This window comes from Hesperophylax consimilis, chromosome 27 (genome assembly GCF_061612785.1).
Source record: "Hesperophylax consimilis isolate HC1 chromosome 27, BYU_Hcon_1.0, whole genome shotgun sequence".
NCBI classification, from domain to species: Eukaryota; Metazoa; Arthropoda; class Insecta; order Trichoptera; family Limnephilidae; genus Hesperophylax; species Hesperophylax consimilis.
The window spans coordinates 19,959,737-19,979,506 of NC_142862.1; positions in this window are offsets into that span (position 1 = coordinate 19,959,737).

Genomic DNA, 19,770 nt, shown 5'->3' on the forward strand with positions numbered 1-19,770 from the left:
AATACATCAACACATTCACGTATACCTATTTATAACTGGTAAAACAAAAGTTTTTATAACTTAAATACACCAAATCAAACATGACACATTATTTCTAATAAGTATTAAAATCCGTATTTTTTTGCTATCCAATATTTTGTAACAAAATCAAGCAATAAATTTATAACAAAACTATATTAAAAAAACGTGATCCCTCAACAATTGTTTTCCTAGTGAGATGTTGACGAAACACTTTTTATAAAGTATATAAAACTTATACTTGTTTGTATTTCTACATAGATAATTTTTATTTCACACCATCATGTTACACAATCTCTGTATACCTTAAATAAAATAAAAAATGTTATATATATATTAATTAAATTGAACTGTAAAATAAACAGAAATAAGCGAAAATTGTAATAAAAAAATCATGATTTTTTTATGTTTTTTTTTTAAATTATCATCATGACAAAGACATATATCATCATGGACTTTTCTGTAGGCCTTTTTCAGATATACCATTCCTTTGTACATTATTTTTATGTATCTCATAAGGTTTTGTTATGATGCAGGGCTAGACTCCTTTTGTTTTAATATTTTATTCATTAATTTATTCTGCATCATCACATTTATCCTCGCCGATTCTCTAACCTAGTTAGGAACTGGGCGATTGTCGCGGGTATTGGTTTTGGTAAAATTTCGAATCATAATTTAAAATTTAAAATCTGTACCGGGCGGAAACAGAAAAAAACAAAAACACTTCCTTGCCTGCAGAGAAACAAGAGAGTGGGCCTGATCTCTCGGCAGACGACAGTCACAGTTTTCCGGAGTGAAATTGTTATCGCATGATTGTATGAATTTCTTATGTGCGTTGTTTTAAGGAATTGTGTGAATGTTAGGGATCATTCCTCCTTTATGGTGCCGTTAAATAATAAATTGAAACATGTTTATTCATTAATGCAGTTGACAACTGAATATTATTATACACAAATAACAACGCATATCGAAGTAACGGGAGTCGGTTCATTGCCATTAGTTCATAGCATGGGTTAATAGCAAATAATTTCAAATAAAAAATGTATATTCTAATTAGGTAATTGTTTTCATTTTGAAAAGTGATTCTTTTTTTTTATTCTCGTGTGGATTTAATACGAGAATAAATAATATTCTACGGAAAAATATAATAATATAAATATAATAATAGTACGGAAAAACCAGGGCTGGCAAAAGAAATAAATATTTTATCAAGGTTGCCACAAATTTTTTCAAGGTTGCCACAAAATATATATATTTTTTACCTTATTTATCAAGGTTGCCACAAATATTTTTCAGGGTTGCGAAATTTTTTAATTTAATTTTTAATTGGAAAAAGGTACGCACTATACTGATGTGTTTCTACTTAATGTACTTCTTTTGAGTTTTTGCTTTCTAGTATTGTCATAATATGTTATAGACAAGTTCTTTCGGATTTCGGAAACTAACGGTCATCTTCTTTTTCTATTTTATATCAAGTATAACTTCTGACGTCATCATGTCTACTCCAATTCCGAATGTGAACAACGCTTCCAAGGAGGAGCTAATTAAGGAACTAACGGCGCGGTCAATCAAACCAGATAATACATTCCAAGCGTTACGCGCACAAGCGCGCGCTTTTAATAAAAAACAAAAAAAAAATTCTAATGCAGATTCAGAGAATAATGATTCAGAATGTGACTCCGAAGTTGAAACGACGGGTAATAATTCGGACGGGGAAATAAATAGTGAAGTTAAAGGGAAGGTTACCCTAATTAAAGAAACCAAAATAATTTATAAGGAATCTTCGTCGCGTGGGCTTGGTAACTGGGATTACAAGTTCGATGGTAAAACCTGTGTGCGGGACTTTTTGAGTTTGTTAGATGAACGTTGCAGATCACGGGGCATTACGCACAAAGAAATAGTGAAATCTTTTAATGAAATTCTAGATGGTCTTGCCTTACTGTGGTATAGGTCTATTTACACCCCAGATTTAAAGTGGGATGACCTATCCAAGCTATTAATCAACCAGTTCGAGGGAGAGGGTAAACAGATTGAATTAAAAACAGAACTTTTTAATTTGAAACAGCCTAAGGGTATGTCTGTTTTTGAGTTTACTTTGAGAATGAAGGCCCTCAATAATAAACTTGATGCCAAACTGCCAGAGGCAGAACTGCTGCAATTAGCAATGAAGGCACTGCTACCATCACATGCAAACTTACTAGCAGCAAGAGATTTTATCTCTTTCGAAGATCTTTCTAAGGCAGCAACAAAATTAGAATCACTAACTGAAGCTTCAACGTCTTCTTCTTCTAATCAAAAAGTGGTTGAACTACCAGAAAAATATAGTAACTTTAGAAAGTATTCGTCTTTCAATAATAAGGCTAGTTTCAATAATAGTCACAACACTTCGACTTTTCATCAAAAACTACAAAGTCATCAGAATACGTACAATAATGATGTTTTCACGCGTAAGACGTCTTCTCTTCCAAATAATAAGATTATTTGTGACTTTTGTAAGAAAAGTGGGCATAAGGTAACGGAATGCTGGAAGAAAGCCTCCAATTCTAAAAATGCTAACGTTGGTACCGTACATACTGGTAGCAAGAATCACACTCAAAAAAACTAGCTTGGAGTCAATCTGGACACGCCCCTCCCTGTGCGCAAAGGGAACGGGAGTGGCAGAGTTGGCTCCGACTGGTTCGTCAGTTTTTGTCAACACCGTCTTCTGGGGTGGTGGGCCCGCTACCACAGAAGCCGGAGGTTGTGGGAGATAATCGTCCATTCGTTAATATATATATATTAGATAATACGTTTTCTGCTCTCTTAGACAGTGGAGCAACAGTCTCTTGTTTAGGGGGAGATAGTTTTAAGCAATTTGTAGATTTAGGCGTAGAATTAGAAAAAGTTGATTTTAAAGTTAAAACAGCTGACGGTTCGAGTCAGTCTGTTCTAGGTACTTTAACCTTGCCGGTGACGTACAGGACAATCACGAAGGAGGTTGTCTTTTACGTCATCCCATCATTATCACCTGATTTTATCTTAGGAGTCAACTTTTGGAGGCAGTTTCGAATCGCACCGGAACTGTTTCCAGAAGTTCACGAACCTGACCATGAAGGTCACCTTAATGAATTAAGAGCAATACGGCCGGCTTCTTCATTATCTGTTTCTGAGAGTAAAGCTCTTTCGAAAATGATTAATAAATTCGAATCTATTTCTTACGAAAGGAAAGGTCTGGGTTTAACTCATTTAGTAAAACATAAAATCGTTACCAATGGTCCGCCGATTAAGCAGCGCTACTATCCTCTGTCTCCGGCAAGACAAAGGCAACTTGACGCGGAAGTGGACGAGATGCTAAATTTGGGAGTAATCCGTCCCTCTCGTTCACCGTGGTCTAGCCCAGTTGTTATTGTACAGAAGAAGGATGGGACAGGGAGATTTTGCCTGGATTCCAGGAAAATTAATAATGTCACGGTCAGAGATAGTTATCCACTACCTCATATCGCACGTATCTTGGACAAACTTGGCGGCGCAAGATATGTGTCTTCGATAGACTTGAGTAAGGCCTTTTGGCAGGTAGCGCTGGATAAAGACTCTTGCGAGAAAACGGCATTCGTCGTCCCAGGTCGGGGACTCTTCGAATTTACTCGTATGCCGTTTGGGTTAAAAAATGCACCCTCTGAACTCCAAAGACTGGCTGACGCTCTTTTTGGACCTGAATTTTATGATAACGCTTTCTGTTATCTGGACGATTTAATTTTAATCTCGGAAGATTTTAATTCACATATGAGACTACTTAATAAAGTTTTCGAAAGACTGAGAGACGCGGGTCTCACAATAAATCAAAAAAAATCAGAGTTCTGTAAATCGGAGCTTAAGTACTTGGGGTACATAGTAGATTCACAAGGGCTTCGCACGGACCCGGTAAAAATTGAAAGCATTAAGGATTTCCCTATTCCAAAAAACGCGAAAGGAATTCGAGCTTTTATTGGCCTTTCAGGGTATTTTAGACGTTTTATCAAAGGCTTCTCCAGTATAGCCGCTCCGTTAACAAAGCTTACTGGATCAAAGAATGGAGTTAGTAAATTTAAGTGGACTCCAGAAGCTGATAAAGCGTTTAATGATCTAAAACAAGCTCTTATTAGTGCTCCAGTTCTAAGCTGCCCAAATTTTTCTGAACCGTTCGCGATTCATTGCGATGCAAGCTCCGTTGGAATTGGTGGTGTTCTAATTCAAAATATAGACGGTGCCGAACACCCGATCGCGTACTATTCACGTTGTCTTAATACCCACGAACGTAACTATGGCATCACGGAAAGAGAGCTTTTAGCGGTATTAGATTCTGTCACCCATTTTAGACCCTACATAGAAGGGGCTCATTTCACGGTAATTACAGACCATTCGAGCCTGTAATGATCCACCCTTTCTACTTCAAACCTTTCCTTCTCTTCTTTCTACGATTAATTTTCCTTAAGTCCCGTAGGTAACTTTTCCATAAGGCTTTGGTTATATATATATCCGGGGTAGGAAGGTCCTCCCTGCCGTCTTTTCTTTATTACACACCCCTTCAAGTGTGTACATCCTAGTTTGTCTACGTGACGTACGACCTTGAACGTACTCATTTCACGTGACGGTTCAGTATAAAAAGGCTTCACCGAACGTTGTGTTGGGTTTTTGTTTCTCGGTTTAGAAACCTAGTTATCTATGTATGTGTGGTATCCCTTGGTTCTTTTGAGATAGAGTGAGTTGAATCCATTACCGCTGTGTTTTAAAACCATTTTATAAACCTTATCTTCTAAGTCGCCTGCTCCCCCCCCCACTAGCTACTCGATTCTACCTATCGTAGGGTAATGTGAATATAATAAAGTGTTAGATTTTATTTATGTGATATACATACGATAAGTTTATGGTGTTAGTTGTCGGCGCCATCCATGTATATATTTTGGGAGGGGAAGGAGAGGAAAGGAAATGAATTTTTTTCAAGCTAAGATTGACTCCTCCTCTTACCAAACAAAACTGATGGATGATAATTTGAGCAAGGCGATCGATATCTGCGTGTCTGGATATCACAACCGGCCGGGTCTCCCCTTGTTCCAAATCGGCAACCTTCACGCCAGAATAAAGAAAACCAGGTCTCATCACCAATTTCAGAATTGCCCCAATCTCAAACACCTCCAGGAAAATCTACTTTACTGAGTGTAGAAGGGGAAAACCATGACATCCCTTGTCACGAATCTAGTCGCGAAAATGTGACACGCAAGGTCCTAAGTTACGTGCCACCTCTAGAAAACGTTGTAACTCCCACGCCGTCGGGGATTTACATCCCTTTCTAGGTCAATACATAGATAACACACGACGATCTTGTCGACATTTAGCCTGCTTTTTAACGATAGGTTGTGTGCCTACCCATTCAGCCAATTATCATGTGAGATATATGTAAGGTCTACTCGAAATGCCAAATTTAGGATGAGGACTGTCTGTATTTTAATATTCGGTTCTAGTAATTATTTTATGAGGTTACTAGCATCCTCGTGTATTAGGTATGGGTAACTCCTACTGAATACCTATCCTCTCAGGTAGGTATAAACGGATAATTGGTTTGATTTTTGCATTTAATTTAAAGAGGCTGCCTACCTCTCGAAAGGTACCTGTTGAGAAAAGTTGTTCGGTTGGTAGTTTTATTTCGGAGATTACCATCTCCCTCTTTTGACTTTAGATTTGTTTTGTGCATCCCAATTCGTAACTTAGAAAGTCAAACAATAGATGAAAAGTATTTAATTAGAAAGTCAAATAACAGAAGAAAAGTTTTCATTTTGTTCCGTCTGGTTGCATCCGATCGCTTTCAATTCGGGACGGCATACGCTAGCAAAACTTCCCCCTTTGACTGACTGTACACCGCGCCTCTCGGCCTATATATGAAAAGGTCATTGGCCTGTCTCTCACTCACAGCTGATTGACAATCCGTCTAGGGTATTCCTTTTAATGATAACATTGTTTGGGCGGCAGGTGTCGTAAACTTTGTATCTAGTTGTATCCGTCTTTTAAAAGGGGTCCTCTGGAATTTAATAAATAATATAAAAAAACTCACCCAGTTAGTCACCTCTCATTCTCAGCGTGAAGCTTACCTGGTTACACTATATAGCTAAATCACTTTAATTTTCGACCTCCTCCCTACGCTTATAAAAGGGTAATTAAATATTCCTGTAAATAAAATTGTACCTCCCTAATCTGTCAGGATTCGAACCCACAGTTAATGATATATTTGTTTCTCTGGTTTTCGGTCTCCGTGGATAAATGCCATCTCGCCGAATCAATAACCTAGCCCGATTAAACACTTCCCGCCTTTAAGTACATTCACTCTGTTTTAAAAACGCAATCATTATTTTTATTATTTTCATGTTTTTAAGACAAGCAATCTAGTTCGAACTGTATACGAAATCACGTTTAAATCAACACAACTTTATAACACAATCGCGATTGCACAACACCTGGCGCCCCTGAGGTGGGTTTTTACAAAACGGCGCTCTACAAATTATCCTATTATTATTATTGTCATTATTATTAATTGTTTTCTCACTGAGTCGAACCACTTTCACTTCACACAAACACCGGATCAATAATCTTTCACTTTAATTCAATATTCCGCAATATTCTCTAATACCATTTGAATTCAATAATTAACTGTAATTTCAAACAACACTTCTGATTTGTATCCATTTCTCGGGGCTGTCAATGCTCCCAAGTTCAAGACTCGACTGTCCCTCCGGTCTCTCCTTTCCCGTGGGAATCTGTTTACTCCAGGCCTGTCTGTCAATAAATCTTCCGTCGTTGTCTAAACAAAAAATTTTTTTGAGCACGTTCGTTTATTATTTATCGTTTATTTTTGTGGATATTCAAAACATCACAAGCCTGAAATGGCTTGGATCCTTGTCAAACCCAAGTGGTCGTCTGGCGCGTTGGAGCACTCGTCTTTGTCAGTTTTCCTTTGACGTCATCCATCGTAAAGGTACGCAGCATATTGTACCAGACGTACTTTCTCGCATGGATCTCGCGCTAATTTCGGGTCTTGACTCTCAACCTACGTCGGACAAATGGTACCAAAATGCATGGCAAGGTTGCCAGGATTTTCCTCAAAGATTTTTTAACTTCCAAATTAAAGATAACGAATTGTATCGCCATACGAAAACTCAATTAGCCTTACGGGAGGACACTGCTTGGAAGAAGGTGATTCCTCAGGAAAATAGGAAAGCTATTATTTCAGACTCCCACGAGTCGACTCGTTCATGTCATCCAGGAGTTTTTAAAACATATAAAAAGTTACAACTTCGATATTTTTGGCCTAACATGTACAAAGATGTCAAAGAATTTATTAGTCATTGTGCTGTTTGCAAAGCGCATAAAATCAGCACGGCACCACCGAACGGTTTATCTTCTAACCCGAAAAAAGTAACAAGGCCTATGCAGATGCTATCTTTAGATTTGGTAGGACCTTTGCCTCGTAGTTATTCAGGACATACGGTAATTTTAACTTGCGTTGATGTTTTCTATAAATTCACGTGGTTATTTCCGCTGCGCAAAGGCACCGCGGGAAGCATAGTAAAGAATTTAGAGGAAAATATTTTCCTAGTACACGGTGTACCGAAAACTATTATTTGTGACAACGGGCCCCAATTCATCTCAAAAGAATTTAAGGACCTCCTTAAGAGTTATAATGTTCCACCCCCATTTTATAACTCGTATTATACTCCACAGAATAATGTCGTCGAAAGATACAACCAAACTCTTGGCACCGCGTTGTCAATCCTGGTGGAATCAGACCACCGTAACTGGGCTAAATTTCTGCCACAGGTTCAGTCCGCAATGAACAACACTGTTAATTGCGCGACAAATTATACACCGTACTTCCTTATGCACGGCAGGGAGCAAATTCTCGACGGAGATTTGCACCGTATACCTATAGATAATGGGGAAATTAACTCGGAAAGAGGAGCTTCGCCCTCCGCTTATGCTCAAAGGCTACAGGGTCTAGCAAACATATACAAGCAGGTTTCAGACGCTTTGTTCAAAGCCTACAAGACGGGAGCGAATCGTTATAACTTACGCAGAAGAAACGTCACATTTCAAGTAGGGGACGTCGTGTGGAGACGAAACTTTGTTCAGTCAAACGCATTAAATTACTTCTCTCAAAAATTGTCCCCACGCTTCGTGCAAAATGTTATAATAAAGAAGAAATCGGATTTAGTGTATACCCTGGCAGACCTTACAGGAAAAGTATCTGGCGATTTCCATGTAAAGGATATCGTCAAGACGGACAATGTTCCGGTATAAATTCTTTTCGAACATCAGTGCCTCCGAAGGTCTAGCCAACTTTCGTGAGGATTGATATTATTAATAATTAAGAACTTCGGTTCCTTATTAGAATTTCTAAGCACGGAAAACTTCACCGGCCTGATCAACCGAGTTGAAGAATTCCCATGCCATCTGACAGACTTTGGTCCTGTCATAATTTCATTTCGGAAGAAATGTTTAAATACCTCGCGAGGGCGTTTTTTTTTTTTTTTTTATATATCTGTTATTGTTAATTATAAGCTACTTGCTTAAAACAATTAACCATCAACTCCGGTATGAATGCTCGAATTGAATGGACTAGAAATAAACCTTATTAGAATTAGTAATAATTAATGTAGTATTTATTTATTAGCAATAATTTATTTATTTACTTAAACTTAAGTACACAACAGACTCCAAGTGAACAAATGAACACTCATTTAAAAATATTATGAATTTTGTATAATGAAATTGGTTAATATACCTTAACATGTAGTATGTGTTAGGATATAACATCTTGAAATGTAAGGAGATACATTCCCACTGTCTCTTTCGTTTCACGATGGTGAAAACAAAGAAGCATTGTCTACAAATTACGTACTTGAACACTGGTTGTTCTCGTTTCATCATTAATATGTAAGCGGATATTTTTGTTATTGTTTTACAGTAAATGTATTGATGGGTCATGAAAATATATTAAAGACTGCACCAAGCGGTGCACTGAACATTTAATCTCATAGCGATAAAATGGAGCTGTTCGCTTTATTGCTGATGAAACGAGACATAACTTACTTGTTTTCCTTTATAAGTACGGTTCTGACTTATAATGTGGAACGATATCCCACCACCGATCCTTCCACATTTTAAGCCACTTCTTTCATATTATGATTCTTGAACCTGATTTTTCTGTTTTTTTTCAAGATCAGAACATACGAAGATGTATTGAAACCTTCCGTAGGTTCTGACCTAGGTTTAATCTATAAATGTTAATTTTATTTGTTGCTGATTCTTTGACTTCTCAACAGTCATTTCTGTGTACACACTTGTTGTACTTGTTACAAATAAATTTTTTTTAATTTTAAAAATTGCATTGCATTAAATCTTGCTACCATGTAAGTAACCTGGGATGTTCCTTTCCTATTGTTTTAGAATTTTTATTATAAACTCTAAGTTTATTATACATAATTGTTGTTACAGTCCTGCGAGACTTATTATTAACAATTTTTTTTTGAACAACTGTTTACAGAGAAAACCATAAGTTGTTTCATAAAAATATCGATTACGCCTTCGTTACTGTTGGACGTATACCTAGATCACGGCACTAATAATAGTTGCATATCACTTAACCCGATTGCACCTTCTATATTGATGGCTGTATACTGTATTAATTTGGCTCCATTCTTATGCGATGGTTGTTGACTGCTTAACACTCTTGTTGAATTAAGATTGTGTATTTTCATTAACTGCTCTGTTCTCTTATGGATACCCCCATACGACCTAGTTAGGTAGATTAGGTATAAACATCGACAAAGTGTTTTCTTATCTCCTATGGAGAAGTAGAGTCAGTGATAAGTGAGGGTTGCTATGCTCCCTAAAAAGTGTTGCCTGACGGGCTTATAACCCTATTTTGGGTCAGTGATGCATTATCGCATTTGGTTGTATAAAATGAATGTGATAGACAGTCAGTTATTTGGTTAGTTATAAATGTGGCGTCTGTATTAATTAAGTCTTACTTTTATTAATTATGTACTAATTATTTTTATAAATGTAACGTCAACGGTTGTCCATGACGCTAAGTTAATTAGTCTTCACCCAGCATATTCAAGCTGTGGGTGTTGGCGGATCCCGTTCACGTAACATTGGTTGTTATGTTTAGATTAAGTTTTTAAGTTTAGTTCCTACAATATTATAGTTATTTAAGTAAGAATGGCTGCACCGCAATCCTGTTCATCCTGCCTTACGTTCGATGAAGTGCGACCGGATTTGCGGCACGCCCATTCGCTATTCTCACTTTGGTTTAATTTTGTTATATGAATACTTCCTATTGATGGTTATTATTATCTACTGGTATTTTATTGATCACTTTGTTTTTTTTTCTGTTGTAGTAGACCCTTGGACCGACCTAGAAAGAATAGGGTTAGGTTATTTCGACAATTTTATATGTTTGAGGGCAAACATTTGGTGGCGAGGGGGGTAATGTTATGATGCAGGGCTAGACTCCTTTTGTTTTAATAATTTATTCTGCATCATCACATTTATCCTCGCCGATTCTCTAACCTAGTTAGGAACTGGGCGATTGTCGCGGGTATTGGTTTTGGTAAAATTTCGAATCATAATTTAAAATTTAAAATCTGTACCGGGCGGAAACAGAAAAAAACAAAAACACTTCCTTGCCTGCAGAGAAACCAGAGAGTGGGCCTGATCTCTCGGCAGACGACAGTCACAGTTTTCCGGAGTGAAATTGTTTGGGAATGGTTTCCCTTTAATCGGAGTGGCGAAGTCTAGTTTTATAGAGTCGTATAAATGGAGTAAAATACGAGGTTCCATAGTGGAATTGGTTCCGTGGCTCGTTCGAATATTGTAACCACGCGGCATCATGAATCGCAAACGGAGTCAGACGTGTGATCTGCTTGAATCCGACCCATCCTTTATGGGATGAAGAAGCCAGTGGCTTGAAATGTTGTGCCCGGTTACCGGAAGCCTAAGGATGGTATTCTTTCTCGCGGTTTGGCACTACGCCGACCGCATTTTCACCAGGGCCGTAGGGAGGCCTATTTTTCCTTGCATAAAGGGAATCCTCGCCAGGATACACGGATGAGACCGCGGGCACCAGATTCCTCTTCCTCAGTCGCCAGATTGCCAGTTTCCTGCCACGGACAGTCGCCAGGAGGCGGAACTGACTCTTCCTCTTGCTCCGTCTGGAGCCCCCTGGAGCTCAGCCTGATGAGGTGCTGCTCCAGCTCGAGTGGGATGTTACTTAATTAGCTAGATAGATAAAGCGTGGTCGGAACCTTGGGGGTAAGCTTGTATCTGGCTTTTATTATATTGTTTTCGTTATAACTCACACGGTAGAGTGTATAGACTTGTATTGTATTCGAAATAATATACATTAATGTTACTCTAAACCTTCTTTCCTTGACTCTAAATTACACATTGTAACCTGACACATTTCTGGTTTCGAACCCAACCCCCTGAGAACCCTGGGATCACAAACATTCTTGTGGGTATCTGACCCTCAAGAATTGGCGCTTCCAGTACTGGATAAAGTTTGTGATTCCACATTCATTATTATAACCTGAAATGTCTGGTGAGTATTGTAGGTTGCACGTAGCAGGTAACCATAGCAACTACTCTACGTAGCAGTTTAGCCAGTGTTAGCAATGTAAGCGCCCGAAAATATTTTTTTACGACTTGATTACAAAACATCTACTTTTCTATAAATATAATATGAATGTAATATATGACCTGACATAGCGTTTGTATTCCACCCAGGCGTAGTGGGTTCAATTCCTCGGCTGGCTAAGTCCTCCATCAAAACACAAGCAACATTTTCCGCTTACTGTGGTGGTAGTAGGAGATTTTCAAATATTGTCAGGTTATTCGTAACCCGGGAATGTTTGTCTTTCTTTAAAAAAAAAAAAAAATTTTATAACCTTCCGGAAGAAATTCTCTAAATGATAGTAAAAATCTTATAAAAATCCGTTGCGTAGTTTAGAAGAACTAAGCGCACAAACAGACAGACGCAGATAGCGAATTTATTTTATACTATTCAGGCAATGCTGAAAACAAGCTGCATTCCCGGAGAGATCCGGAATGCATAGCTGAGCAGTGACCTTTTTGTCAATAGAATTTATGTTAAAAAATATGTAAAATTTATAATTTTCTTTCAATTTTTCCTTACATAAAAATCATCACATTTTCAACCCTCAAATAATTTTCAAAATCATCGTCACATCCTGTTAAAACATAATATTTAGCATTAATAGATAGTAAATCCCTTGTGTCCAGTTGAATTGAATTGAATTGAATGTTTTTATTATTATTATTTAAAGTAAATAATAATTTTATAAATAATCAAACCAAATCTTTTTTATCAAATCATTCACCGAGCGGCGCTGATTCAAAGGTTACATTTATCCTAGAAACATACCAATAGTCACATGGCTTGTTTGTGGGTACGCGAAATAAACCTGTAGTGTCTCGCAAGATGTCGCCATAAGAAATAACAAGGTACCTTGCACAATACAATAAAAATATGGTGACAGGTAAGTCATGAAATGACAATTCAACACAGCTTTAAAAAGTGATAAAAAGTCATGAAAGGTGATGAAACAAAAATTATGTCAAGGGAACGCCTGCGCGGCCTTTTTCATACAAAACTTAAATTTGGATTTAATGCCATATTACCTAACCAAACTACATAATATTTTTTAAAAATCAAAATTATCTAAGTGGTTAAACATAAATAAATTGAAATTAAATGTAACTAAAAGTAAATTCATGGTATTAGGGAAAAAACTAAACGTACATACTGTCCTAAATATAGATAGTCAAAATATTGAAGAAGTAAAAGAAATTAAATACTTAATCGATAACAAGTTAAAATTTAACACTAACTTTGAAATTTTAAATAAAAAAAATGCGAAAAAGGTTAATTTCTTAAGTAGGATAAAGGGAAAATTGGAAATTAAAACTAGGATATTGGTCTACAATACCACTGTAGCATCCCATCTGAATTATTGTACAAGTGTAATCTTTCTGAGTAACAAAACCCAAATTAAGAGAATGGAAATAATCCAGAACAGAGGCATGAGGTCAATACTGTGTTGTAGCAGGTACACCAGGATAAAAACCATGCAACGTCAACTCAATCTTTTAAGTGTGTGGAAACGATTAGTTTATAACACCTTAGTGTTTATTTATAAGTTAAAAAATAAAATGTTAAAATGGAATGTTAGAATTAATAGTAGGTACAGTTCATTTAAATCCTATGAGAAACTGCAACGATTTTAGGCTTCCTAAAACACATTTATCGGGAACACAAAACAATATTTATTATAAAGGTTTTAAAATGTTCAATGAACTCCCGGTAATTGTTAAGGAAGCTAAAAGTCTTGCAGTTTTTCGTGGATTATGTCTCAATGTTGTGAAGTCCAAATTTTAGTATGTAAGTAGTAAATAATATTATAGTAGTCATACAAAATAATATATTAGGTATAAGATGTAAAATTTTATAACTAAATAAAATATACATTAAAAAAAGGTGTAGCAAATATCTAGTACGGATATAATATGCTACTTTATTTATTTATGTTTTAAATTATATAATACAGAGGCTTAAGGAATTCAATTTTGCATGTTTTTATAGGCAACTTTGGCAATTATTTGTGAGTTAATGGTAACTAACTAACTAACTAACCATCACGCCGTTTTCCCGCAGGAGTAGGCAGAGAGGAAGGAGAGCCAAACAACTCGGTCTTGGCACACACTTCTTGCCTCATTCACATTCATACATACTCTTCAATTATTCTGACTCTTGACATGGCCCGACTCGAGTATCTGATGTACTTGGTCGTGCAATGTCTTCCTCGGGCGTCCCCGACTTCTGCTACCATTCACATTTGAATACTATATTCTCCTTACACTCCTTTCTTCGCTCATTCGCTCTACATGCCCAAACCATCTAAGCGTCCCTTTCTTGATCTTACTCACTACGCTTACATCAGCCTTGCACTCTTTGAGGATCTCCACATTTCTCACACGATTATACATGGTTTTACCATACATACGCCTCAGGAATCTCATTTCTACAGCATTCAGTCTACTTTCAAATTATGAAAAAGCGTTTTCATGGGCGTGTATTCAAATTACAAACGACCGATTTACGTTGAAATAAAACTAAATTGAGTAAATAAACAAAAAAATATTTTTAAGATGTTTTATTTTTTTTTCATTATATCAAAACAGATGGTATTGTAAGGTAATTTTTTTTTTACATTTACAAATAACTGGAATTTTTTTTAGATATTTGCTATAACTTTTCAGTTTGGTAAAGTATTTTGTCCTCAAATCCAAATTTAAGTTTTGTATGAAAAAGGCCGCGCAGCCGTTCCCCTTAAATAGGGAAAAAGGAAATACCTATGTCACGTAGGTAACTATTTAACCTAGTTTTGTTTCATCACTTTTAATGACTTTTTATTACTTTTTAAAGGTGTGTTGAATTGACATTGTGTAGAGTTATCATGGAACCGTTATGTTTTATGTATTATCAACGCCTTGGCGCATTGGCAATTCGGCACCCGGAGTAGACTGCTGCAATTGCTCCCGCATTTGGCTGGAGCTACGCAGTAGTCCTCCGATACAATATCCCGAGAATCTTTTTAAAATGATTTTACATATTTTACATACGTATAAATTTCTTTTCCGAGAAGCCCAGTATACTAAAACTAAACATCTATTTAAATGTGTAATTCTTTCGAGCTGTGCCCCTCTTTAAGTCTGTGACCTGTGACAGCCACGAAAATAGCGTGGTTTGTCACAGGGCCTCGATTCTCTACGAAGTCATTCCACTCCCAAGTGGAATGACTTTTGACGTTTGGCGTACGTATGTATGTACCTTCGACGAGACTCGAGAATAAGAACGTCGACCAATGTATGTACTTTCCACGGAGATTGCCTGCGGCCTGGATTGGAGAATCGATACCCTGGCTTAAAGGGGGGCACAGCTCGAAACAATTACCCATTTAAATAAATGTTTAGTTTAATAGACCAAGCCATGATGCGTATAGCGTAATGTGTCGCCTACCTTATGGGGTGATGTAAAGATTATACATATTATCTATGTAGAGATATATTAATAACAGTACCTACCCAATGTTTTACCGCGCTTTTAAAAATGGTGTCTATGTTTCAACGTGTAATTTCCTGGCGGGAGCTCCGGACGCGCGGGAAACAATTTAGAAAACGTTCCATATCTGTAATGGCCGGCGTTTTTTGCTTCCGTCTTCGCAGGCGGAATTTAAAAAAATAAATAAAAATAATGTATGTTTGGGGGCTGTCAACCCTTTAGCCGCGGACCACGTTGTATGGGCCGCACAATTATTAGAGTTGTGGCGAACGACATATACTTAGGTTTGTGTGCATTGGTGTATATACAGGGTGTCCGGAAACTCGTAGTACAAGCGGGAAACTGGTGAATCTACATCACATTTGGAGTCGATTTTGTAGTATATTTTTTTTTTTATTTGAGCTTTCGTTATCGAGTAAATCGAGTTTGAAGTTGATTTTTTTTATTTTTTTTTTATCAAATTCTTATAAATTATTACTGAAGATCAAAGTACCCAACTAATTAAAACTATTTGAAAGTAAAACAAATGAAGAAACTCGGATTTGAAGCATTATTTTGAAATCACCCTTCATTTAACCCGGTGTAATCATAAAATATTTCTACTCTGCAGGGTTAAAACATCTGTTATTCAACCCTAAACACCAGAAAAAACTTTAACCCTAAAATAGCCGAAAAATATTTTTTTTTGGTTTTTTTTTTTTTTTTGAAAATGCTCAAATCAAAAAACTTTATGTTTTTTTGGGTTCCCCATGTGGTGTAGATTCTCCAGTTTCCCGCTTGTACTACGAGTTTCCGGACACCATGTATAATAATATACATGTCCGATAGTGATATCATTGCGAAACGTAACTGATAAATAAAAATTGTTTTGCTTACGCTCACTTTCTGTTTTTTGAGAAAAAGGGACAACAAAATAAATTAAAAAGTTATCAAAGAAAGCAAACACTTTGTCGCTTGATATTATGTAAATGATGTTTTTTACTTTGTTTAAAACCATTTTATTTGAGTTAAATAGGTTGACCGGTTTCGGTTGTACTCAACCTTCTTCAGGACAATAGAAATATAAACTCAGTTAAATACAGAGGACAATTGCAAGGTTAACAGAAGGAAAAGAGAAAGCATGTGCGAGAGGGAGAGAGTATCACATATAGGCTGGTGGAGGGTTATGTAGAGGGGAAGTGTGGGGGCTACATGGGAAACTATGTAAAAATAATCATTTATTTAAAAAGTTTGTGGGTTCATTTTATTATACCTATGATGAGAGGAAAGATTATTTTTTAATGCAATAGCTGAAGTTCCCGGCGTTGAACGGGCTTTAAATCAGGTGAAGACAGTAATTTTCCTCTTATTTTGAACGCCAATTGTGAAAAATTTCAGGAAGAAGTACCAAAATTTTGCATAATTTACGTATTACAAATTCACGCCGCCCGCCACAGATACTCATTTTAATATAATTAGATTCCGTAAGAAAGATATTGGTTGTGTATACAAATTTGAATGGTTCAAATACGAAAGTTAAAAAATTTATTCAAACTCCACAATTTACGAAAAGTGTTGCATTGACTTGAAATTCATAGTGAAAAATCATTTTAATATTTCATGGCAAACATGGTATGGATCTGTCAGTGTACGGTGTCAGAAAAATTGATTAAATCAATGAATAAAGAAACTTTAAAAAAATCCTCTCTCTGCCTAATGAAACTTGTGATCCATACCATATCCTACCCATCCCAGAGTGATATATACCTTCTCCATGATATAGCCCCGGTGACAGACCACCATTATGAATAAAAACGTTACTTAAGTAATTGGTTTAGTGACCAGATCTGAATATCCAAGTACTTTACAACCTTCGTCTTTACCATCTATTTTCCTTCCATTAAATGTAGGTACCTCAAATGATACTGCCATATTCCTACTAATTCCGGACAGTTGGCAAAAAGTGACAAAATATAAGAAATTCAAAAAATATTTTTTCGTAACATTTCATAAACAAAAGCGTTAAACATTTCAATCCTCAAACAGACAATTAAGCACATTTTCATATTTTTCTACTGTTGTTTTTATTTTTTTATTTTAATTAATGATTATTCCGAACAATGGGTAACCGAACACAAAACACTTCCCCTTTTTCTTAGTACCAGTTGCTTCGTTTGTCTCATTGTGGACGCGTTAGCGAAGGGGAGGCGGGGAAACAATGAGACGAGGGATTTTTAATTAAACGAGGCAATTATCGCAGCCCCTCAAGAAGTCTTCTGGTCGCAGTGAATGGAAACAGAACTCTTGTGTGTGGAAATTGGAACCGTTCTGGTCACAATGGGATGTTTTAAATAAACCAACGGCACAGTTGAACAGCGGGAACGAAGTGGCGGAACGAGGATGACCAGGCAGGGGCGGATTGCCTGTAATTAGGTGGTCCATTACATCTTTCGAGCCGTTTGGAGAAGGGGGCCTAGCATCAACTTATCTACGTTTGTTTATCTACCTGCATGCAGGGCCGGTCTTGTGTAGGCGCAATTGGAGCAGTCTTGACAAGGAGCCAAAGCCCTGATAATACCTAACGCCTAACACAGCGTCCTTGAGGTTTTTACTTGTGCTAGACTTAAAGCCGGCCCTGCCTTCATGTTATCATATTATATCACCAGCACGAACGACGCTGCTTTATGGTTCCATTACAAAACAGAACATTGAAGAAGAGTGAAGAAAAATAACAGTCAAGTAATAAACCTAACCTATTCATTTATCATGTTGTGTTTTGTCACGGTTCCGTTTTATCCGGTTACCGCTACATTGATAAATATTCTCTACGTCGGGTAAAACAACGCCCCAGTTAGGGTATTTAGATTAAAACGGAACTTCCAAACAGTCACACCATACAAATAAGAACAAACATTGGTTGTATATAAAATGATCGTAATTATCATCTGATCGTAAGCGCATTTGATCATAAATGATCGTAATTACAATTTTATTGTAAATTTACTTGTCTGGCGGAATATACAAACAGATGGCCTGAACAAAAATAAATAGGCAGATGCAGACCATAATATGATTAAAACGTTTTGTTCAGTCTGCAGTGTATGAAATCTTTAACTTTAATATGACACACAGACACTATTATTTGCTTATTATTTGCCAACGATCATTTTCCTTGGGATCATTTTGCTTAAGATCATTTTGCTCACGATCATTTTGCTCACGATCATTTTGATTACGATCAGCTTGCTTACGATAATTTGATTACAACTATTTTGTATACGATCATTTTGTTTACGATTATTTTGCATATAACCATCAAAATAGTAAATTATGTACTTTGATTGAAGAAAATGGAACTTTAATGCATTTTTTACCTTCAAGTTAAATAGTTGTTTGTTGTTGGATGTAATTACGTTGAAACGAAGTGTCATTTGAATAATTTGTGCGTACAAAGCTAAAATTTTAACTATTGTGTTTGGGATTATTGGATACCTTTTTGACCATCGCGGTTTACCAACAAAAACTTATCAGAATTTATTTAATTATTTAAACGCCCATTGGGCTTTTTTATACAGAACATAATACGTAATGGTTATTATAATATTATAGACATGAAAAAATTACATTATAACAAACTGATACAATTAAGGATTATTGCATGTCTGCATGTATATATGCTATTTAAAGGAAACAATGTTCTTATAGTTAAATATATCGACAGAACAAGTCTCATTTCCTACACTATGCAATCTCTGAGAACAAGAATTGTACATAAAATAAGTGCGAGAAGCGACTACATTAAATGGAACATGGTGTAAGTTAAATGGAGCGCGTTGTATTTTTGAGTAGGTACATGATAATTGATGGACTTTGTAAATGTCCGTTAACGATTAAAGATAATAATAAAACATCACATTGTTTTCTTCGCTGAGACAATTCGGGTATTTATTGAATTAAATCACTGTAATTTATTTTACCAATTATGTAATTTATAATTTATGTTCCTTAGAAATTTATGTTGTAATTTTTCATTTTGTTGTAAACATATGTTGTACAAAGGTGACCAGGTGAGAGGAATTATAATGAATAATGTTTCTGACTGTCATTATGTACAGCGTTTTGAGTGTGTTAATATACATTAGGTACATTAGATCGTCGTACGATATTAACCTGTCAACTGTGAATGGGACACCTGTGTTCTCCATAGAAAAATCAATGAAATTTTTTGAAGCGATTTTAACCCTTATGTACAAAGGAACTGTATGAAGAATAAGTTCAGAATTGGTTGCGCTAAATATAGTTTTAGAAAATACTTTTGTTAGAAGTATGCAGCTTCTCTGACGGTTTAAAAATAAATTATCTACGATTTTTCGGCGTGTCATTTTTTCTCAAGGTCACGTACGTAACCACAGTCAACTGGTTGATACAAAACCGAGACATTCAAGTGCTTTTATTTGTAATTAGGGATCCCAGCATTTTCCGTCAACTCTCTTTCCTCAATGTAAAGCCAGTTCGCTACTGTCGCCTTGCAAAATAATTATTACAGAGAGTTTTCGCTTGAAATCACTAATAATAATTGTGCAGAACAGTTGCATCTAAAGTTTATGCAGATTCGATACCGT